The sequence below is a fragment of the Macaca mulatta genome, chromosome 10, assembly GCF_049350105.2.
Source record: "Macaca mulatta isolate MMU2019108-1 chromosome 10, T2T-MMU8v2.0, whole genome shotgun sequence".
In the NCBI taxonomy this organism is placed as follows: Eukaryota; Metazoa; Chordata; class Mammalia; order Primates; family Cercopithecidae; genus Macaca; species Macaca mulatta.
The window spans coordinates 106533302-106554775 of record NC_133415.1 but is presented as its reverse complement, the minus strand read 5'-3'; the positions used below and the strand labels follow the sequence as shown (position 1 = coordinate 106554775).

The following is a 21474-nucleotide window of genomic DNA, read 5'->3' as shown; positions in this document are numbered from 1 at the left end:
GCTGAGAATGCACCACTGCACTCCAGCTTGGGCAACAGAGTGAGACTCCATCTCAAAAAAAAAAAAAAAAAAAAAGAATAATTAGTGGTGCAAGCCAGACTTATGAAGAGCTTTATTACGTGTAGGGCCCACTGTAAATGGAAACTCTGGTGCCCCTGTTTCAAATTTATGAAGGGTTTTAAGATATCAGTATCAAAACATTAAACCAAGCATGGGACTTTCTGAGATCAGGGCCCTGTGCAGCTGCCCAGGTTGCATACCCTGGAGCCAACCTTGGCCATCTTGGGGCCAGACTGGGATCTACCTGGGTCATCAGTTTTCCTGAATTGTTTTACACCATAAACTCCCTCAAGAGAAGGGGCTGTGTTTCCTGAAAACCTTCCACATATCCCTTGTCTAGCAGGAGCTCAGGATCAGATGAGAGGAAGATCTGTATGATAGACCTACCTATGATAGATCTAGATTTGCATAGGTGAGAAGCAGACATGCGTAGAGAGCTTCGGTAGCAGCAACTGGAGGAAAAAACTCAGTGTTTGATTCTTTATGGGAAAGGAAACAAGTAGACTTTTTTTTTTTTTTGTGATGGAGTCTCGCTCTGTCACCCAGGCCGGAGTACAGTGGCATGATCTCGGCTCGCTGCAACCTCTGCCTCCTGGGTTCAGGTGATTCTCTTCCTCAGCCTCCTGAGTAGCTGGGATTACAGGTGCGCACCGCCACGCCCAGCTAATTTTTGTATTTTTAGTAGAGACGGGGTTTTCCCATGTTGGCCAGGCTAGTCTCAAACTCCTGGCCTCAAGTGATCCTCCCGCCTCAGCCTCCCAAAGTGCTAGGATTATCAGCATGAGCCACCGCACCTGACCAACAAGAAGTAGACTCTTAATCTTGAGGATTACAAAATAATAATAAAAGGAATTGTCAATATTATCGAGCACTTCTTATGTGCCAGACACTGTTCTGAGCATTTTATATATTCACTCATTTGTTTAACCTTCACAATAATCCTAAGAGGCAGGGACGATCATGGTACCCATTTTACAGATGAAGAAACTGAGGCACAGTGAAGTTAAGTCACTTGTCCCAGGTCACACAACTAGGAAAGGGTGCAGTCGGGATGCTGTTTAGTTCGTCTGCCTCCAGAGCCAGCACCCTTACGATGCACTGCTGCAGAATGAATGACTGGGCTTCCAGGAAGAGGCCCATGGCATCCTTAGGTTGGTGCTGCAAGTTGGCCAAGGAAGTTTTTGCCAGCACCAGGTGGGATCAGGGGAATGGGAGGAGGAAACCAATAGGAAATATATTTTGAAGGAAGAATAGGCAGCCTGGGCTGTTGGGAGGTCTGCAGAGTGGGAAGCAAAGATGGCTTCAGGTGACCACTAGAGAAACTGACCTCTAAGCTGCTCTGCCTAAGGCAAGAAAGAAATTCAGAGGCCAGGCAAGGTGGATCACCTGACGTCAGAAGTTCAAGACCAGCCTGGCCAACATGGTGAAACACCATCTCTACTAAAATATAAAAATTAGCCAGGTGTGGAGATGCGTGCTTATAATCCGAGCTACTTGGGAGGCTGAGGCAGGAGAATCGCTTGAACCTGGGAGGCGATGATTGCCGATTGAGTCACTACACTCCAACCTGGGCAACAGAGACTGTCTCAGAAAAAAAAGAAAGAAAGAAAGAAAATAAGGAAATTCAGTTTTCTGGAGATAGAGACCAGGGAAGAGAGTTAAGAAGGAAAAACATGAAGGAGGAAAGGAAAGTGGAGCCAGCACCTCTGGGACACCTGTGGAAGAAGAGAAGGAGGGAGAGGAGAAGAGCGCAGCGGCCAAGAGGAGCCTGTGGGGATGAAAGGCCAAGGGCAGGTGTGGGGGTTGAAGGGTCTGCGGTGCAGGCCCCTCCCCCAGCTCCCCTGCTCAGCTTTCATCATTCTCACCTGACCTGTCGCCTTCCGCAGTAGCTGGAGGTGCTAGGTCTTCAGTACAAGCCAGGTGGCTGGGGACCACTCTGCATAAGGCAGAGGAGAGGGAGTGTTTCAGCGTCTCCCTGACCCCTGGGGGTTTTCTCCACCTCGGCCAGGCACACTTGGTGCTCTGGGAAGCACAAGGACCCCCCTTGGGCTGGGGTTGAAAGGAAGAATTTGATGGTTCTGTGCACCAGCCCTTGTCCACCCACAGCCCCGGACCGCCTGGTCGGGGAGATTCCTCTTCATCCCATTTGCGGAAGGTTATAGCAAGCAAGGGCATGATCCTCTGTCATGGTCATCATTGTCCCCTGCTGCTGACGGCAGGATCAGGTGCAGAGGGGTGCTCAGTGTTTGTTGAGTGCAGGAATGAAGTCCAGCAAACACAGCTAGACCCGAGGGACTCACTGGGGTCGCCAGGCAGACTCCCTGGGAGGGGAAGGGGCTGCAGGAAGGAGGGGACCTGGGTTTGGGGAAGAGTTGGTGCAGAATCCTGCCCCAGGCGTGGTGGCATGTGCCTGTAACCCCAGCTACGTGGGAGGCTGAGGCAGGAGAATTGCTTGAATCCCGGAGGCCGAGGTTGCAGTGAGCTGAGATCGCGCCATTGCAACAGGAGCAAAACTCCATCTCAAAAAAAAAAAAAAAAAAAGAATCCTGGCCCCTAAGCTAAAGTCCCATCGTGGGTGCTGGCTAGTGAGAGAAAGGGAGCATTCACAGCCTGGCTCACCCCAGCCCCCAGAAAGGCAGAGTGTCTCAAGCACACGCACATTTGGAGCTGGATAATTCTTTGTGGGGATTGCTTTGTGCGTTGTATATCGTGCAGCATCTCAGCATCTTCACCCACTAGATCACCGATGGTGGTCCTCCCCACAGTTGAGAAAACCAAAATGTCTCCAGACATTGCCAAATCAGGCCTCCATGCCTTGCTAATTCTTGTATTTTAGTAGAGACGGGGTTTCAACACGTTGACCAGCCTTGGAATCAGCCACTGCTTTACGGTAAGCTGCCCTCTTCTTTCCTCACCTCCACGTCACTGACGCCTGGTTTCCAGCAACTCTGGTAGATTTTGCAATAACCAAGCGGAGGACATCAGAGGAAAACTGAGACACCACAGGACACCTGAGTTTCCCTGCAAAACCCCTTTCCAGAGTGAGTTCAGTGGAACTCAAGCCGATGGATGTCACATCCACGCTCAAGATACTTTGTCAGTTTGTTGTGGTTGTTAGTGATTCAGCTGCTTTGTTTTGCAAATGAAGACACCAGGGCTCACAGGAGTTAAGCGACCTGCCCAAGTTCACATAGCTCGCTGCCAAGCAAGCGGACCATTCATTTCTAACCTGCACGAACTAGTGGGAATGCTGCCAAATGATACCTTTTTGAGTTGGCGAAGGGCATTCATGTTGGCCCTTTTAACCTCAAAGTGCCTGAAGGGTTAAGTGAAGTACCCTGGGGCCCGCTTTCCATTTCCAGCCTGCTCCCGGGGTTTCTGTTTTGCTAAATGCCCGAAGGAAGGACGCAGCTTGGCCAGCTGCAGCCTGTTTGGACATAAGCCTCAGTTGAGGGTCATTATGATGCCCCTGGAAACAGGGAGGGAGGGAAGGGAAGGGAAGGAGGGAGGGAAGGAGGGAGGGAGGGAAGGAGGGAGGGAGGGAGGGAAGAAGGAAGGAAGGAAGGAAGGAAGGAAGGAAGGAAGGAAGGAAGGAAGGAAGGAAGGAAGGAAGGAAGGAAGGAAGGAAGGAAAACTTCAAGTTCTTCAAATCAACGTATCAGGAACGAAGCAGGCAGTCAGTGGAACCAGTGGACACCATGAGGCAATGTTTTTACATAAAACAATGAAGGAGGGAGGGTGGGAGGGAGGGAAAGAGGGAAGGAAGGAAGGAAGGAAAAGGAAGGAGGGAGGGAGGGAAGGAAGGAGGGAGGGAAGGAAGAAAGGAAGAAAAAAGGGAGGGAGGGAAGGAAGGAGGGAAGGAAAGAAGGAAGGAAGGAGCAAAGGAGGGAGGGAGGGAGGAAAGGAGAGAGAGAAAGTTGAAGTTCTTCAAATGCGCAGGAATGAAGCAGGTAGTCAGTGGAACCAGTGGACACCATGAGGCAATGTTTACATAGAACAACGAGGAGCAAGTGAGTGAAATCAGTTTGTTTTAAAACACGGTTGTCGTGTGTCATGCACTGTCCTCTCCGAGCCTTACTCACCTCTGTTGGCACGTGTGAGTCAGAGCTCACCCTGAACCTTAGGAATCGGGGTCATGTGTCAGACCAAGTCTGGGGAAGGGCAAGGCCAGAATCAGCATTCACCACCTGTATTGTTCCAGAATCCCAAACAACTTGAGGACGTGGCTTGCCACACTGGCTGCAGATGCACTCGCGCTGGTGTTTGTCAGCGGACTCTGGTAAAGTGCTGCATATGAGTTCGTTCTCAGACCTACAGACGTGTTTCTACACTAGGCTGTGTTTGTCCCCAGCGGTGGTTCTGGTTGAGCAGGTAGCAGACAAGCAGAGGTAAGGCAACCAGTTGCCGCTCAGGCATTAAATATGTTTTTGTTGAGCACCTACTGTATACCAGGCACTGTTTTAGTCACTGGAATGCAACTACAGCTAAGTTCCTGCCCTCCCTCCTTGAACTGGCAGAGTAGTCCATGGAGATAGTTAATAAACAAATCAATGTTTATGATTTGCTCTGTTGCCCAGGCTGGAGTACAGTGACACAATCAGAGATCACTGCAGCCTCGACCTCCCGGGCTCGGGGTTCAGGTAATGCTCCCACCTCAGCCTCCCAAGTAGCCGGGACCACAGGCACACACTGCTACGCCAGGCTAATATTTTCTGTTATTTAGATGGGGTCTCCCCTTGTTGCCATCCGTTACCATAAGATGCTGGTAATTCTTTTATTTATTTATTTATTTATTTGAGATGGAGTCTCGCTCCGTTGCCCAGGCTGGAGTGCAATGGCATGATCTCGGCTCACTGCAAGCTCCACCCCCTGGGTTCACGCCATTCTCCTGCCTCAGCCTCCCGAGAGTAGCTGGGACTACAGGCGCCCACCACCACGCCCGGCTAATTTTTTTGTCTTTGTCAGTAGAGATGGGGTTTCACTCTGTTAGCCAGGATGGTCTCGATCTCCTGACCTCGTGATCCGCCCGTCTCGGCCTCCCAAAGTGCTGGGGTTACAGGTATGAGCCACCGTGCCCAGCCTAGATGCTGGTAATTCTTACGAGAAAACTGAAGCTGAATCAAGGGCTAGAGAATAACAGAGGGGGGCTATTTTAAGTAGGGCAGACAGGGAAAGCCTCTTGGAAAAGGGTGGGTTGGGGTTTTCTGGATTTTTCTTTTCTTTCTTTTTTTTTTTTCGAGAAAGGATCTCATTCTGTCACCCAGGCTGGAGTGCAGTGGCGTAATCATAGCTCACTGCAGCCTTGACCTCCTGGGCTCAAGCAATCCTCCTCTCACCTCAATCCTCCCGAGTAGCTGGGACTATATGCATGCATCACCATGCCCAGCTCACTTTATTTATTTTATTTATTTATTTTTGTTTTTTTGAGATGAAGTCTCACTCTGTCGCTCAGGCTGGGGTGCAGAGGCACAATCTTGGCTCACTGCAGCCTCCACCTCCAGGGTTCAAGCGATTCTCCTGCCTCAGCCTGCTGAGTATCTGAGCTTACAGGCGCACGCCACCACACCTGGCTAATTTTTGTATTTTTAGTAGAGACGGGGTTTCACCATGTTAGCCAGGGTGGTCTCGAACTCCTGACCTCAGATGATTCACCAACTTTGGCCTTCTGAAGTGCTAGGATTACAGGTGTGAGCCACCATGCCTGGCCTGGCTAATTTTTTATTTTTTGTAGAAACAGGGTCTCACTATGTTGCTCGGGCGGGTCTCGAACTCCTGGACTCAAGGAATCTTAAGGAGGGAGGTTAGAGGCTGTTCTGGAGCACATACCATCAATGTCATACGCAAGAATGGAGTCCAAGGCCGGGCGCAGTGGCTCACGCCTGTAATCCCAGCACTTTGGGAGGCCAAGGTGGTTGGATCACGAGGTCAGGAGATCGAGACCATCCTGGCTAACACGGTGAAACTCTGTCTCTACTAAAAATATAAAAAGTTAGCCAGGCATGGTGGCGGGCACCTGTTAATTCCAGCTACTCGGGAGGTTGAGGCAGGAGAATGGCATGAACCCGGGAGGCAGAGGTTGCAGAGGTTGCAGTGGAACGCAACTGCACTCCAGCCTGGGCAACACAGCGAGACTCCGTCTCAAAAAAAAAAGAAAAAGAATGGAGTCCAAGACTCTCAAACACATTTTTGAAAAAGGAGGTGGCTCAAACAGATATTTGTACACCAGGGCTCACCACAGCATTATTCACAATAGTGAAAATGTGGAAATAACCCAAATGTACATCATCAGATGAACGGATTAACAAAATGTAATATATACATTCAATGGAATATTATTCCACCTTAAAAAATAGAATTCTGGGCTGGGTGTGGTGGCACGCCTATAATCCCATCACTTTGGGAGGCCAAGAAGGATCACTCGAGCTCAGGAGTTCAAGACCTGCCTGGGCAACACAGGGAGATCCTCTTCTACAAAAATAATAGGAAATATTAGCTGGACGTAGCAGTGTGCCCCTGTGGTCCCAGCTACTTGGGAGGTTGAGGTGGGAGGACTGCCTGAGCCCTGAGCCTGGGAGGTCAAGGCTGCAGTGATCTGTGATCTGTGATTGCCTGGGCAACAGAGCGAGATCCGGTCTCAAAAAAAAAAGGAGGAATACTGATACATGCCCCAACGTGGATGAACCTTGAGGACATTATGCTAAGTGCATGAAGTGAGATACAAAAGGGCATATTGTATGGTTCCACTTACATGAGATACCTAGAATAGTGAAATGTATAGAGACAGAAAGTAGAGTGGAGGTTGCCAGGAGGTGGGAAAGGGGCAGGTGGGGAGTTAGTGTGTTTTTTTGTTGTCGTTGTTTTGTTTTGTTTTTCTTGAGACAGAGTCTCGCTCTGTCAGCCAGGCTGGAGTGCAGTGGCGCGATCTCAGCTCACTGCAACCTCCGCCTACTGGGTTCAAGCAATTCTCCTGCCTCAGCATTCCAAGTAGCTGGGACTACAGGTACACGCCACCACGCCTGGCTAATTTTTGTATTTTTTGTAGAGACGGGGTTTCACCATCTTGGCCAGGCTGCTCTCAAACTCCTGACCTTGTGATCCACCCACCTCGGCCTCCCAAAGTGCTGGGATTACAAGCGTGAGCTACTGTACCTGGCCGGGGAGTTAGTGTTTAGCAGGAACAGAGTTTCAGTTTGGAATGATGAAAAAGTTCTGGAGATGGATGGTGGTGGTGGGTGCACAACGAGGTCAATGTACTTACTGTCACTGAACCGTGCATTGAAAAATGGTTAAAATGAGGCCATGCATGGTAGCTCATGCTTGTAAGCCCAACATTTTAGGAGGCTGAGGTGGGAGGATTGATTGAGCCCAGGAGTTCAAGAGATCAGCCTGAGCAACATAGCAAGACCCCATCTCTACAAAAAAAAAAAAAAAAAAAAAAGAGAGAGAAATTAGCTGGGCATGGTGGTGCATGCCTTTAGTGCCAGCTATTCTGGAGGCTAGGATGGGAGGATGGCTTGAGCCTGGGGAGGTCAAAGTTGCAGTGAGCTGTGACTATGCCACTGCACTTTAGCCTGGGCAACAGAAACAGAGTGAAACCCTGTTAAAAAAAAAAAAAAAAGAAGAAGAAAGAAAGAAAGAAAAGAAAAAGGAAAGAAAAGGAAAAAGAAAAGAAAAGAAAAAAAGAAAAATGGTTAGACTGGTAGATTTTGTCTTATGTATATTTTACCACAATTTTTTTTTTTTTTTCTCAGAGTCTCGCTCTGTTGCCCAGGCTGGAGTGCAGTGTAGCAATCTCCGCTCACTGCAAGCTCTGCCTCCCGGGTTCACACCATTCTCCTGCCTCAGCCTCCTGAGTAGCTGGGACTACAGGCACCCGCCACTGCACCCGGCTAATTTTTTGTATTTTTAGTAGAGACGGGGTTTGTCTCACCGTGTTAGCCAGGATGGTCTGGATCTCCTGACCTCATGATCCACCCGCCTTGGCCTCCCAAAGTGCTGGGATTACAGGCAGGAGCCACCACACCCGGCCTATTTTACCACAATTTTAAAAAACACACTTAACTGAAAAAGAAAGAGGTAATTGGTGGAGGGAGGAAGGCAGGGACAGGAACTACATTTGTTGAGTGAAACTGACTCTGGACCAGTCAGCCTGTTAAGCCTTCTACCTGTATTATCTCATTTAATCTTTACAACGTCCTCAGGCTTTAGATGTGATCCTAGTTTACAGATGAGCAAACCAATGCTCAAAGCGATTAAGTGCCTTTCTCAGGTGGGGAGCAACAAAGCTGTGATTCCGTTCCACATTCCTCTCTCTGCCCACACTATTAACCTGCTGCCTTTAACCCACACATCACCCCCTTATCATTTGCTTGAGCCATTTGCAAAAACAACTACCTCCCATGCTACTTTCAATAGAGCTGGCTGCTAAGGCAGAGACCTTAAAAGGGACTGAATTGCATAGGATGAATTCATTAAAAAGATGAGCTCATTTAAATCTTGAAATCTCAATGGTATCATTTTCGTTTTGAAAATAAGTCATGTCACTTGTTCCACACACAAATTCAGGTACTTTTCTGGACACTGGAGAGTGTTAAAGAGAGTGCTAGTTGATGAAGAGCCTGATCTAATGGGATAATCAGATAAAGAAATCAAAAGCACCAACTCTGTGTCACAAACATTTGCTCAGGATGCAGAGGAAGCTCAGAGGATCCCAGAGAAGGGATTTGCAGTTACTCCTAAGAAACCAGAACGCTCTTCCTCCCTAGAAAATGTTAGTCACCCTAGAACGTAAACTAAATGAGTTAGGCAGAACTCTAACTTGCAGTTTCTGACACACTTTCACTTCCCCACCCACCTTCCTTCCCACTGGTCAGTTTCCTGGGAAACATTCGCATTTGGAGAACAAAAATACCAATAACATGTCATTAGAATGATATCGACATGACAAGAACATTTTGTTAAAATAACTACTAGTCCGAAAGTACATGTGACAATTATTTTTAAATAAAATTCCTTTCACAGCAGGGAGTCACTAATGAGATGCTTTGTGTGTGTATGTGTGCAGGTGTGTATTGTGTGCCTGTGTATATGTGTATGTATATGTGTGAGTGCATGTGTATGTGTGTGTGTGTTTGAGCCTGTGTGCATGTGTATGTGTGCGCTTGTATATATGTGTGTGCTTGTGTGTGTGTGTGTATGTGTGTGCATGTGTGTGTGAGCTTGTGTGTATGTGCGTACACATGTATTTAATACAAAAAAGCATTTGATTTCTCAGGATGTTTATGCCCTGGGTCAGAACAGTGATTGAAGTTTAATATTAACTTTGGAACAATTTAGGTAAATTCTGTTACTTGGAAAGAATTAGCAAGGCCTCTGGGGTTTTGCGATGGAGACAGATATCATGGCTGTAACAAAACCTCATTTTTAACTTTGTCCAGGAAAGAATGGGATGCTGCTGTTTGAAGAGATTTAGGTTCTGAGTCTCAAGTCAAAGGAGGGTTTGAGAATGTGGTGCATCAGAGCTCTTTGTACTGGCTCTGGAAAGCTGATTTTGCACATCTCTTTTCAACTCTACCCTCACAGACTGCAGTCTAAAATTAGACATGGTGGGAATATTTACACCATGGAAATTGACAAACACAATCAAGGCTCCTCTGCCTCCACCCACTAGAACCAGTTAACCATCGTGCCACTGGTCTAGGAGTTATAAACAGTTGCTTTATACAGTTGTTCATGGGTATACAGCTTACCCATGAGATCCTGAAATAGACTGTCTCTGCTCACGTGAACTGCACCTCTGTGGTTAGAAAGGATGTTGCTGTAATTTATGATACAAGACGGAGCCCTTTTCTCTTGTTTAAAAATGCACTGAAAGGATGTTGCAGGCCCCAAATGTGGGTTATCATAGCTTGCTTAGAAAGGGGAATTTGTAAAAGGGGCAATCTCTAGTTCTGGCAAGAAACTCTATCTGGGCTCCCAGTAAGGGATTAAATATCACGCAAGCACATTCTTGCAGCAGACCGATTCAGCTGGGAGGAAAGTCTCGCCACAACCGAGGGGTTTAGAGGAAAATAACAAATTGCTTCTCAGAACCGGTAGAGAGGATCTTTCAATTCAAGAACACACAGACAGCAAAACACACAGAATGTAGACACAGGGCGGTTTTTTTTTTTTTTTTTATTTTTCAGGGAATTGCGCTCACCACATGTTCTGGTTCCATGGATGGAGAACACATTTTATCCCATCTGTAAGTAGCATATTTAAGATTCCTGAAATGTTTTGAGTTTCCGAAAGAATTTTATCCTCAATTGATTATGCCTTGGTGCCTGAGTTACAATCTTAGAAAAGTCACACACGTGGTGAAATCAAATGTTGCATATAGTTAAGAACTTACCTGCTGGTAAGGTGAAGTCGCATGAGGAAAACTGACTTCCTAATTGTGACCAAGAATTTGAAAATTCAAGCAAACACAGCCTTGAGGAAAGAGATGTATGAATGCAGCTTGCCTAATATTGGTCTAGCCTACAATTGTGTGCAGTTGTTCATGTGTATCCTTGAACATTACAATAAAAATACACCCAGAAAAGGAACTAATTTTGGCTTGAGTGTCAAGCATTATTTAAAAATACGAAAGTTTGGCCAGGCACGGTGGCTCACGCCTATAATACCAGCACTTTGGCAGGCCAAGGTGGGTGGATCACTTGAGGTCAGGAGTTCGAGACCAGCCTGGCCAACATGGTGAAACCCCATCTCTACTAAAAACACAAAAATTAGCCCAGGCTTGGTGGCACACGCCTGTAATCCCAGCTACTCAGGAGGCTGAGGCAGGAGAATCGCTTGAACCCAGAAGGAGGAGGTTGCAGTGAGCTGAGATCATGACACTACACTCCGACCTGGGCGACAGAGTGAGACCTTGTCTCAAAATAATAATAATAATAAAATAAAAGGCCAGGCGCGGTGGCTCACGCCTAAATTCCAGCACTTTGGGAGGCTGCGGGGGGTGAATCACCTGTGGTCGGGAGTTCAAAACCAGCCTGACCAACATGGAGAAACCCTGTCTCTACTAAAACTACAAAAAATTAGCCGGGTATGGGGATGCGTGCTTGTAATCCCAGCTAATCGGGAGGCTGAGGCAGGAGAATCGCTGGAACCTGGGAGGTAGAGGTTGCGGTGAGCTGAGATTGCGCCACTGCACTCCAGCCTGGGCAACAAGAGTGAAACTCTGTCTCAAAAATAAATTAATTAATTTAATTTAATTTAAATACAAAAAGTTCTAGAGAAATTTTATTTTATCAGGACCTCTAAAGGGAAGACTTGCTTTCAAAGAAAACCCCAGACTATATTTTCCTAAGTCTCTCTTTCTGAATATTAACTAGCAGAATCACAGATGGAAGGCTTGGGAGGAAAGGGGAAAAATATAATTAGCGCACATACCTATTCTGAGCCAGGATGTGAGGTTTGTTGTGGTTTCTTTTTATTTGTTTTCTTCTTCTCCTTTTTGGAATTCTGGCAGTACCTCAAAAATTAAGCATAGCATTATCATATGATACAACAGTCCCACCCCTAGGTAAAAAAAAAAAAAAAATTGAAAACAGGAAATCAAACAGATATTTGTGCAGCCATGTTCATAGCAACACTACACACAATACCTAAAATATGGAAGCAACCCAAATTCCATCAAGGGATGAATGGATAAATAAGATGTGGTACGTCCTTGCAGTGGAATAGTATCCACTTTTTGTTTTGTTCTTGTTTTCGTTTTTGTTTGAGATAGAGTCTTGCTCTGTTGCCAGGCTGGAGTGCAGCAGCACAATCTCGGCTCACTGCAACCTCCGACTCCCTGGTTCAAGAAATTCTCCTGCCTCAGCCTCCCAAGTAGCTGGGATTACAGGCACGCGCCACCATGCCCAGCTAATTTTTGTATTTTTAGTAGAGACGGGGTTTCACCATGTTGGCCAGGATGGTCTCCATCTCCTGACCTCGTGATCTGTCCTCCTCTGCCTCCCAAAGTGCTGGGATTACAGGCCTGAGCCACCACGCCCGGCCAGTATCCAGTTTTTAAAAGAAATGAACAGGCTGGGTGCAGTGGCTTATGCCTGTAATCCCAGCACTTTGGGAGGCTGAGGCAGGCAGTTCACATGAGACCAGAAGTTTGAGATCAGCCTCAGCAACATAACAAGACTTCGTCTCTACAAAAAATAAAATTAAATTAAATTAAATTAAATTAAATTAAATTAAATTAAATTAAAAAACACACCGGGCGCAGTAGCTCACAGCTATAATCCCATCAATTTGGGAGGCCAAGGCAGGCGGATCACTTGAGGTCAGGAGTTGGAGACCAGCCTGGCCAACATGGTGGAACTCCATCTCTACTAAAAATACAAAAATCAGCTGGACGTGGTGGCACGCACCTGACACAGAGCAAGACTCCATCTAAAAATAAATAAATAGCCGGGCATGGGGGCTCACACCTGTAATCCCAGCACTTTGGAAGGCTGAGGTGGGCAGATCATGAGGTCAGGAGATCGAGACCGTCCTGGCTAACACAGTAAAACCCCGTCTCTACTAAAAAATACAAAAAAAAAAAAAAAAAAAAAAAAAATTAGGCAGGCACGGTGGTGGGTGCCTGTAGTCCCAGCTACTCAGGAGGCTGAAGCAGGAGAATGGCATGAACCCGGGAGGTGGAGCCTGCAGTGAGCCGAGTTCGCGCCACTGCACTCCAGTCTGGGCGACAGAGCAAGACTCCGTCTCAAAATAAATAAATAAATAATAGGCCAGCTCACGCCTGTAATCCTAGCACTTTGGGAGGCCGAGGCAGGCAGATCACTAGAGCTCAGGAGTTCAACACCATCCTGACCAACATGGTGAAACACCATCTCTACTAAAAATTAAAAAAAAATTAGCTGGGCATGGTGGCACACACCTGTAATCCCAGCTACTTGGGAGGCTGAGGCAGGAGAATAGCTTGAGCCTGGGAGGTGGAGGTTGCAGTGAGCTGAGATCGTGCCATTGCACTCCAGCCTGGGTGACAAAAACAAAAAACTCTGTCTCAATAAATAAATAAATAATAAAAGTTTTAAAAAGTAAACTTCTGATATGTGCTACAACATTGAGATCATGCTAAGTGGGCCAGGCGCAGTGACTCATGCCTGTAATCCCAGTGCTTTGGGAGGTCGAGGCAGGCGGATCATCTGAGGTCAGGAGTTCAAGACCAGCCTGGCTAACATGGTGAAACCCTGTATCTATTAAAAATATAAAAAATTAGCTGGGTGTGGTGGCACGTGCCTGTAATCCCAGCAACTTGGGAGGCTGAGGCTGGCAGATCACTTGATGCCAGGAGATTGAGACCAGCCAGGCAACATGGTGAAACCCCATCTCTACTAAAAATACAAAAATTAGCCAGGCGTGGTGGTGCATGCCTGTAGTCCCAGCTACTTGAGAGGCTGAAGCAGGAGAATCATTTGAACCCAGAAAATGGTGGCTGCAGTGAGCTGAGATCACACCACAGCACTCTAGCCTGGGAGACAGAGCAAGACTCCGTAAATGTTTGTAGTTTCTTAGGTATTTCTTTATTCGAGACAGGGTGTTGCTCTGTTGCCCAGGGTGGAGTGCAATGGTGCAGTCATGGCTCACTGCAGCCTCGGCCTCCCCAACTCAAGTGATCTGCCTGCGTCACCCTCCTGAGTAGCTGAGACTACAGGTGTGCAGCACCAAACCAGGCTTTTATTATTATCATTGTTATTATTGAGCCAGAGGCTCTCTCTGTTGCCCAGGCTAGAGTGCAGTTGAGTGATCTAAGAGGGCGGGAGAAATGCTGGGATACAAGCATAAGCCACCACGCCCACCCACCCCCACTATTTATAAACACTGAGTCTGCTCTATTCTATGTAACAACACAGGTGATACCCTGAAGGTTGACATGTTTCATCTTCTTTCCACTCGCCATGGTTCTGTAATGTCCGCTATCCTATTTGAAGACTTGCTGGGTTTTTTTGTTTTTTTTTTTTTGAGATGGAGTCTTGCTCTGTCGCCCAAACTGGAGTGCAGTGGCACAAGCTCGGCTCACTGCAAGCTCCGACTCCCAGGTTCACTCCATTCTCCTGCCTCAGCCTCCCGAGTAACTGGGACTACAGGCGTCCGCCACCATGCCTGGCTAATTTTTTTGTATTTCTTTAGTAGAGACGGGGTTTCACCTTGTTAGCCAGGATGGTTTCGATCTCCTGACCTCATGATACACCTGCCTCAGCCTGCCAAAGTGTTGGGATTACAGGCACGAGCCACCTTGCCCGGCCCTTTTTTTTTTTTTGAGACGAAGTTTTGCTCTTGTCGCCCAGGCTGGAGTGCAGTGGTGTGATCTTGGCTCACTGCAACCTCAGCCTCCTGGGTTCAAGCGATTCTCCTGCTTCACCCTCCCGAGTAGCTGGGATTACAGGTGCACGCCACCATGCCTGGCTAATTTTTTTGTATTTTTAGTAGAGACAGGGTTTCACCATGTTGGGCAGGCTAGTCTTAAACTCCTGCTCTCAGGCGATCCGCCTGCCTCGGCCTGCCAAAGTGCTGGATTACAGGCATGAGCCACTGTGCCCGGCCGCAGGCCTGTTTTAAGGATCAAACGAGTCAGTACATGAGCAGCATAAAGCCATGAGTAGCTTTTTTAGTAAAATATTGCCTTTACAGCTCCATTTTTTACTTTGAGTGATTTAAATAAAATAATATATTATTGCTTATAATATAATATGAGGAAAATTCTTGGCAATGGGAAGGAATGAACTGTGGACACATGCCACAATTTGGATGGACCTCAAGGGCATATTGAAAGGAAAAAAGTCACCCGACTGGGCACAGTGGCTCACGCCTGTAATCCCAACACTTTGGGAGGCGGAGGTGGGTGGATCGCTTTGAGCTCAGGAGTTCAAGACCAGCCATGGGCAACATGACAAAACCTGGTCTCTACAAAAACTACAAAAAAAATTAGTGGTGGCTTGAGCCTGTGGTCCTAGCTACTCGAGAGGCTGAGGTGGTGGGAGGATCGCTTGAACCTGAGAAGCAAAGGTTGCAGTGAGCCAAGATCACGCCACTGTACCCCAGACTGGGTGACAGAGCCAGACCCTGTCTTAAAAGTAAACAAATAAAAAGTAAAAAGCCAATCTCAAAAGGTCATACACTATAGGCTTCCATTTATATAACATTCTCAAAAATGACAAAAAATTATAAAGACAAAGAATAGGTAAGTGGCTGCCGGGGTTGTGATGGTGAAGAGGAGAGAGGTGGGTATGGATAACTAAAAGTGGATAAGTTGGGGAAGATCTATGTGGTAATGGCACAGCTCTGTATCTTGATTGTGGTGGTGGTTACATGAATTTACACATGTGACAAAATGACATAGAACCCTACACACACCCATTGTAGGACTGTCAGTTTCCTGGTGTTAGCACAGCACTACCGTTTATAAGATGTAACCATTGGGGGAAACTAGATGGAGGGTACATGAGACTTCTCTGCAGTCTTTACAACTTCCTGTGAAACTATAGTGATTACAAAATAAAACGTTGAAAGAAATCAGTAATAGGGCTGGGTGCGGTGGCTCACGCCTGTAATCCCAGCACTTTGGGAGGCCGAGGCGGGTGGATCACCAGGTCAGGAGATCGAGACCATCCTGGCTAACACGGTGAAACCCCATCTCTACTAAAAATACAAAAAATTAGCTGGGCGTGGTGGTGGGCGCCTGTAGTCCCAGCTACTCAGGAGGCTGAGGCAGGAGAATGGTGTGAACCCGGGAGGCAGAGCTTGCAGTGAGCCAAGATCGCACCACTGCACTCCAGCCTGGGCAACAGAGCGAGACTCCATCACAAAAAAAAAAAGAAAAAAAAAAAGAAATCAATAATATGTAGGCTATAAAACACTTCAGCTGAGGACAATGGCTCACGCCTGTATTCCCAGCACTTTGGGAGGCTGAAGCGGGAAGATCGCTTGAGCCTGGGAGTTTAAGATCAACCTGGCCAACATGGCAAAACTCTGTCTCTACTAAAAATACAAAAATTAAGCCGGGCGCGGTGGCTCAAGCCTGTAATCCCAGCACTTTGGGAGGCTGAGACGGGCGGATCACAAGGTCAGGAGATCGAGACCATCCTGGCTAACACGGTGAAACCCCGTCTCTACTAAAAAATACAAAAAGCTAGCCGGGCGAGGTGGCGGGCGCCTGTAGTCCCAGCTACTCGGGAGGCTGAGGCAGGAGAATGGCGTGAACCCGGGAGGCGGAGCTTGCAGTGAGCTGAGATCCGGCCACTGCACTCCAGCCCGGGTGACAGAGCGAGACTCCGTCTCAAAAAAAAAAAAAAAAAATACAAAAATTAACCAGGCGTGGTAGTGCATGCCTGTAGTCCCAGCTACTTGGAAAACTGAGGCACAAGAATTGCTTGAACTCAGGAGGCAGTGGTTGCAGTGAGCCACGATTGCACCACTGCACTCCAGCCTGGGTGACAGAGCAAGACTCTGTCTCAAAAAAAAAAAAAAAAAAAAAAAAAAAAAAAAGAGTGGCTTTTAAATGATTAGATTTTCAGTATTTGACTTTGAACTTCCTGACAGCCAAGCCATAAAGAGAAGCCATCTGGAAAGAAACAGAGCAACTCTTTATTGTATTTTTCAGATGTTAATGTCTAAAAGATACTTCCTGGGAGGTTTTGAAACTGAGGTCCTAATGAGGAAATATTCTGAAAAGTAGTTTTTCCATGTGCAGAATTGCTTTTTATGGCCAGTTCTTACAATTCTCAATCAAAGTCTAAGAAAGGGGAACTAAAATTTATCAGACATTTACTGGATGTCAGGGGCTTTACACATATTATAGCCTTTAATTATCCCCATTTAATACGTTAAAAAACTGAGCCTTGAGGAGGTCATTTATTACCCAGAAATAAATGGGAAGTCAGGTGCCAGCTCAGCTCCAACGCCCAGGTTTTTTCTTCTCCTCTCTTCTTTCCTAGCCCAACCACAGTGGCTGTTATCAGGACCTCTGTCTTGGGCTACCAGCTACAATTTGAGAACTTTGGTTCTCCAAACTTAAGTATACATAAAATCCCCTGGGAAAAATACACATTCTTGGGCCACATCCCAGTAAATTTTTTGACAGTCTGAAGCAGGACGAGGTCTCCTCATTTGCAATCGGTGCTTCAGGTATGTGGATGTCCTTCAATCTTACTCTGCATTTGGGTATCACTGGATCATTCTATCATCAGAATGTTCTGGAATTCCCAAGCCACCTGGTAAGGTGGCCAGCCATTCCAGTTTGCTCAGAACTGAGGGTTTTCCCAGAACATGAGCATTTTAATGCTAAAACCAGGAAAGTCCCAGACCAACTGGAACCACGTGGTCACCCTATCAGTTCAGGAGGTAACTGACAGTCCCAGATTGTTCTTTTATGTGTAGAAATGCTCTCTGGGCACGGTGGCTCACACTTGTAATTTTAGCAACTGAGAAGGGTGAGCCAGGAAAATCCCTTAAGGCCAGGAGTTGGAGACCAACCAGGGCAACATAGTGAGACCCCATCTCTAAAATAAATAAATGAATAAATAAAAAGTTAGCTAGATACTTGACAGGTTGAGATGGGAGGATCTTGAGCCCAGGAATTTGAGGCTGCAGTAAGCTATGATTGTGCCACTGTACTCCAGCCTTGGCTAACAGAGCATAAAAGATGAAAGAAAGAAAAAAAGAAAAGAAAGAAACCAGCCTGACCAACATGGTGAAAACTCATCTCTAATATAAATACAAAAAAATTAGCCAGGCATGGTGGCAGGCACCTGTAATCCCAGCTACTCAGGAGGCTGAGGCAGGAGAATCGCTTGAACCCAGGAGGCAGAGGTTGCAGTGAGCCAAGATCGTGCCATTGCACTCCAGCCTGGCCAACGAGAGCGAAACTCCATCACAAAACAAAACAAAACAAAAAGAAGAAAGGAGAATAATAATGAAACATAAGAAAGAATAGAAGGGATGAACACACTGAAATGCAAAAATTAGTAAAATAGAAACTAAAAATAAATGGATTTGATCATTTTACAGATGAGGAAGTTGGAGCTCAAAGAGGTTAAATCACCTGTCCAAGTGGTGACAGTTAGCAAGGGGGTAGCAGGGCTGGGACTTGAACCTGGACATCTTAGATTCCAGAGCCTGAGTTCTTAACTATGGTGGGCTTGAGGTATAAGAACTCTTGCCGGACACGGTGGCTCATGCCTGTAATCCCAACCCTTTGGGAGGCTGAAGCGGGCGGATCACAAGGTCAGGAGTTCCAGACCAAACTGACAACATGGTGAAACCCCATTGCTACTAAAAATACAAAAATTAGCCAGGCGTAGTGGCGTGTGACTGTAATCCCAGCTACTAATCAGGAGGCTGAGGCAGGAGAATTGCTTGAACCCAAGAGGTGGAGGTTACAGTGAGCTGAGATCAGGCCACTGCACTGAAGCCTGGGCCACAGAGCGACACTCCGTCTCAAAAAACACCTTTCAGATGCTGACCATTCCTCTTTCTTGTGAGTTTGACAGAAAGTGTACTTTCTTTGGCTCTAGATCTCTGGTTCTAGATCTCTATTTGGCTCTAGATAGCCCACTCAGCAAGCCCCAGTACATGTGAAATGATGCTAAGGTGGGACCCCTGGAGAGGGGAGTTCACTCTGCTCAGCCAGCCTGACCTGGGAAAATAACCAGACTCTACAATTTGAAAGATTATCAACTTCCTAACTTCTTTCCTTTTTTTTTTTGAGATGGAGTCTCGCTCTGTCCCTCAGGCTGGAGTGCAATGGCACGATCTCAGCTTACTGCAACCTCTGCCTCCCGGGTTCAGGCAATTCTCCTGCCTAAGCCTCCCAAGTAGCTGAGATTACAGGCACACACCACCATGCCCAGCTAATTTTTTGTATTTTTAGTAGAGACGGGGTTTCGCCATGCTGGCCAGGCTGGTCTTGAACTCCTGACCTTGTGATCCACCCACCTCGGCCTCCCAATGTACTAGGGCTACAGGTGTGATCCACTGTGCCCAGCCTATTTCCTTTCTTTCTTTCCCTCCCTTCCTTCTTTCCCTCCTTCTCTCCCTTCCCTCCCTTTCCTTTCCTCCCCTCCCCTCCCCTCTTTTCCTCTTTTCCTTTCCTCCCTCTCTCTCTCTTTCTCTTTTCTTTCTTTTCTTTTCTTTTTTTCTCTTTTGAGACAAGAGTTTTGGTGTTGTCACCCAGGCTGGAGTGCAATGGCGCAATCTCGGTTCACTGCAACGTCTGCCTCCTGGTTTCAAGCGATTCTCTTGCCTCAGCCTCCCAAGTAGCTGGGACTACAGGTGCCTGCCACCACGCCCGGCTAATTTTTTGTATTTTTAGTAGAGACAGGGTTTCTCTATGTTGGTCAGGCTGGTCTCAAACTCTCGACCTCAGGTGATCTGCCCGCCTCAGCCTCCCAAAGTGCTGGAATTATAGGCGTGAGCCACTGCACCTGGCCTCCTTTTTTTTTTTTTTTTTTTTTTTGTCTGAGACAAGATCTTTCTCTGTCACCCAGGCTGAAAGGCAGTGGTGTGATCTCAGCCTCCTGGGCTCAAGCAATCCTCCCACCTCAGCCCCCCAACTAGTTGGGACCACAGGCGTGCACCACAATGCCCAGCTAATTTTTTTTATTATTTGTAGAGATAAGGTCTTGCTAAGTTGCCCAGGCTGGTCTTGAACTCCTGGGCTCAAGCGATTCCCAAGTCTCAGCCTCCCAAAGTGCTGAGATTACAGGCGTGAGCCACTGTGCCCAGCCAACCCGCTCTTGAGAACACCCCTTTCATTTCCTAAAAGCTCCTTTTGTAGATCTTGAATTCCCTACTTCCCCCTTTTGCTTCCACATAGAGCTTGCATATCTTATTTTGAAATGTTTTTTGTTAAATAAGGCAAAAATCAACCCCAGCTAGCTTAGGTTGAATGAAGTCACTTACCAAAAGACAAGTTGAGGGGTGCAGCCTGACATGGATGAGAAAGGACCAGGCAGAGGAGTGGAAACACTGGGGCTCAGGAAGACCCCATCTCCCCACTCTGCCTCTCTCCGCACACGTTGGTTCTTCTCTCTCTTGCAGATTGACTGCATCTGTGGAAAATGACGGCGTCCAGGGCTCCCCTGAGTAATTGGCCTTACTTCAGTGCTACTGCGCAGACGGCATCTCCTTCAGTACTCATTCCAAATGTTCAGGGCAGGGTGAGATTTACCCAGTATGCACCAAGTCTTGCTACCGTCTCATTCCATAACAGTTGGGAGAGCAGAGTGTTTAGTACAAGCCAGAAGCTGGGGGCCCACGGCGTGGAAAGAGGGGAGAGGGAAGTTAAGGAGTCATCGTGAGCTGGGGGCGTTCCGCAATGTAGCCCCTACACATGGCCTTTCCAAACCTGCCATTCACACACCACCTTCACAACCAGCTGTGTGACCCTGTGACTTAGTTTCCTCATCTGTGGAATGAGAATGGTGAGGACAGAACAAAGTTGATGTACGTAAAAATCTTAAAACTGTGATTGGTGGCCGGGCGCGGTGGCTCAAGCCTGTAATCCCAGCACTTTGGGAGGCCGAGGCGGGCGGATCACAAGGTCAGGAGATCGAGACCACAGTGAAACCCCGTCTCTACTAAAAATACAAAAAATTAGCCGGGCGCGGTGGCGGGCGCCTGTAGTCCCAGCTACTCAGGAGGCTGAGGCAGGAGAATGGCGGGAACCCGGGAGGCGGAGCTTGCAGTGAGCCGAGATCGCGCCACTGCACTCCAGCCTGGGAAACAGCGTGAGACTCCGTCTCAAAAAAAAAAAAAAAAAAAAACTGTGATTGGTCCCTGGGAGTGGTGGCCCACACCTGTAATCTCAGCATTTTGGGAGGCTGAGGCATGAGGATCATTTGAAGCCAGGAGTTCGAAACCAGTCTGGGCAACAAAGCAAGACTCCCATCCCTAAAGAATTAAAAAAAAGAAAAACTGTCACACAATGAAGATATAAAAAAACACTTAGTTTCATCTATAGTTTAAATAAAATAAAATAAAAACACTTAGCTATGATCTTGCTAAGAGCCTTATTTGTGTGTGTGTGTGTTTGTGTTTTGTGTGTTTTTTGTTTGTTTGTTTGTTTTTGAGATGGACTCTCTCTCACTCTGTCGCCCAGGCTGGAGTGCAGTGGTGTGAGCTCACTGCAATATCTGCCACCCGGATTCAAGTGATTCTTCTGCCTCAGCCTCCTGAGTAGCTGGGATTACAGACATGCATCACCACGCCTTGCAAATTTTAGTATTTTTAGTTGAGATGGGGTTTCACCATGTTGGCCAGGCTGGTCTTGAGCTCCTGACCTCAAGCGATCCACCCTCCTCGGCCTCCTAAAAGTGCTGGGATTACAGGCGCCTTATTGTTTTTAAATTTCCTCATGAACCATGTTAGATT

At 47.1% G+C, this 21474-nt stretch overlaps 1 long non-coding RNA gene across 1 annotated transcript; it reads left to right on the top strand.

Annotated features, from left to right (window-relative positions):
• The first annotated feature begins 4226 nt into the window (after nucleotides 1-4226).
• On the top strand, nucleotides 4227-20867 carry LOC144332194 (uncharacterized). Its single transcript, XR_013400057.1, has 3 exons — nucleotides 4227-4448; nucleotides 10248-10306; nucleotides 20143-20867. It is a non-coding gene; the product is annotated as an uncharacterized LOC144332194 (long non-coding RNA).
• The last annotated feature ends 607 nt before the right edge of the window (nucleotides 20868-21474 follow it).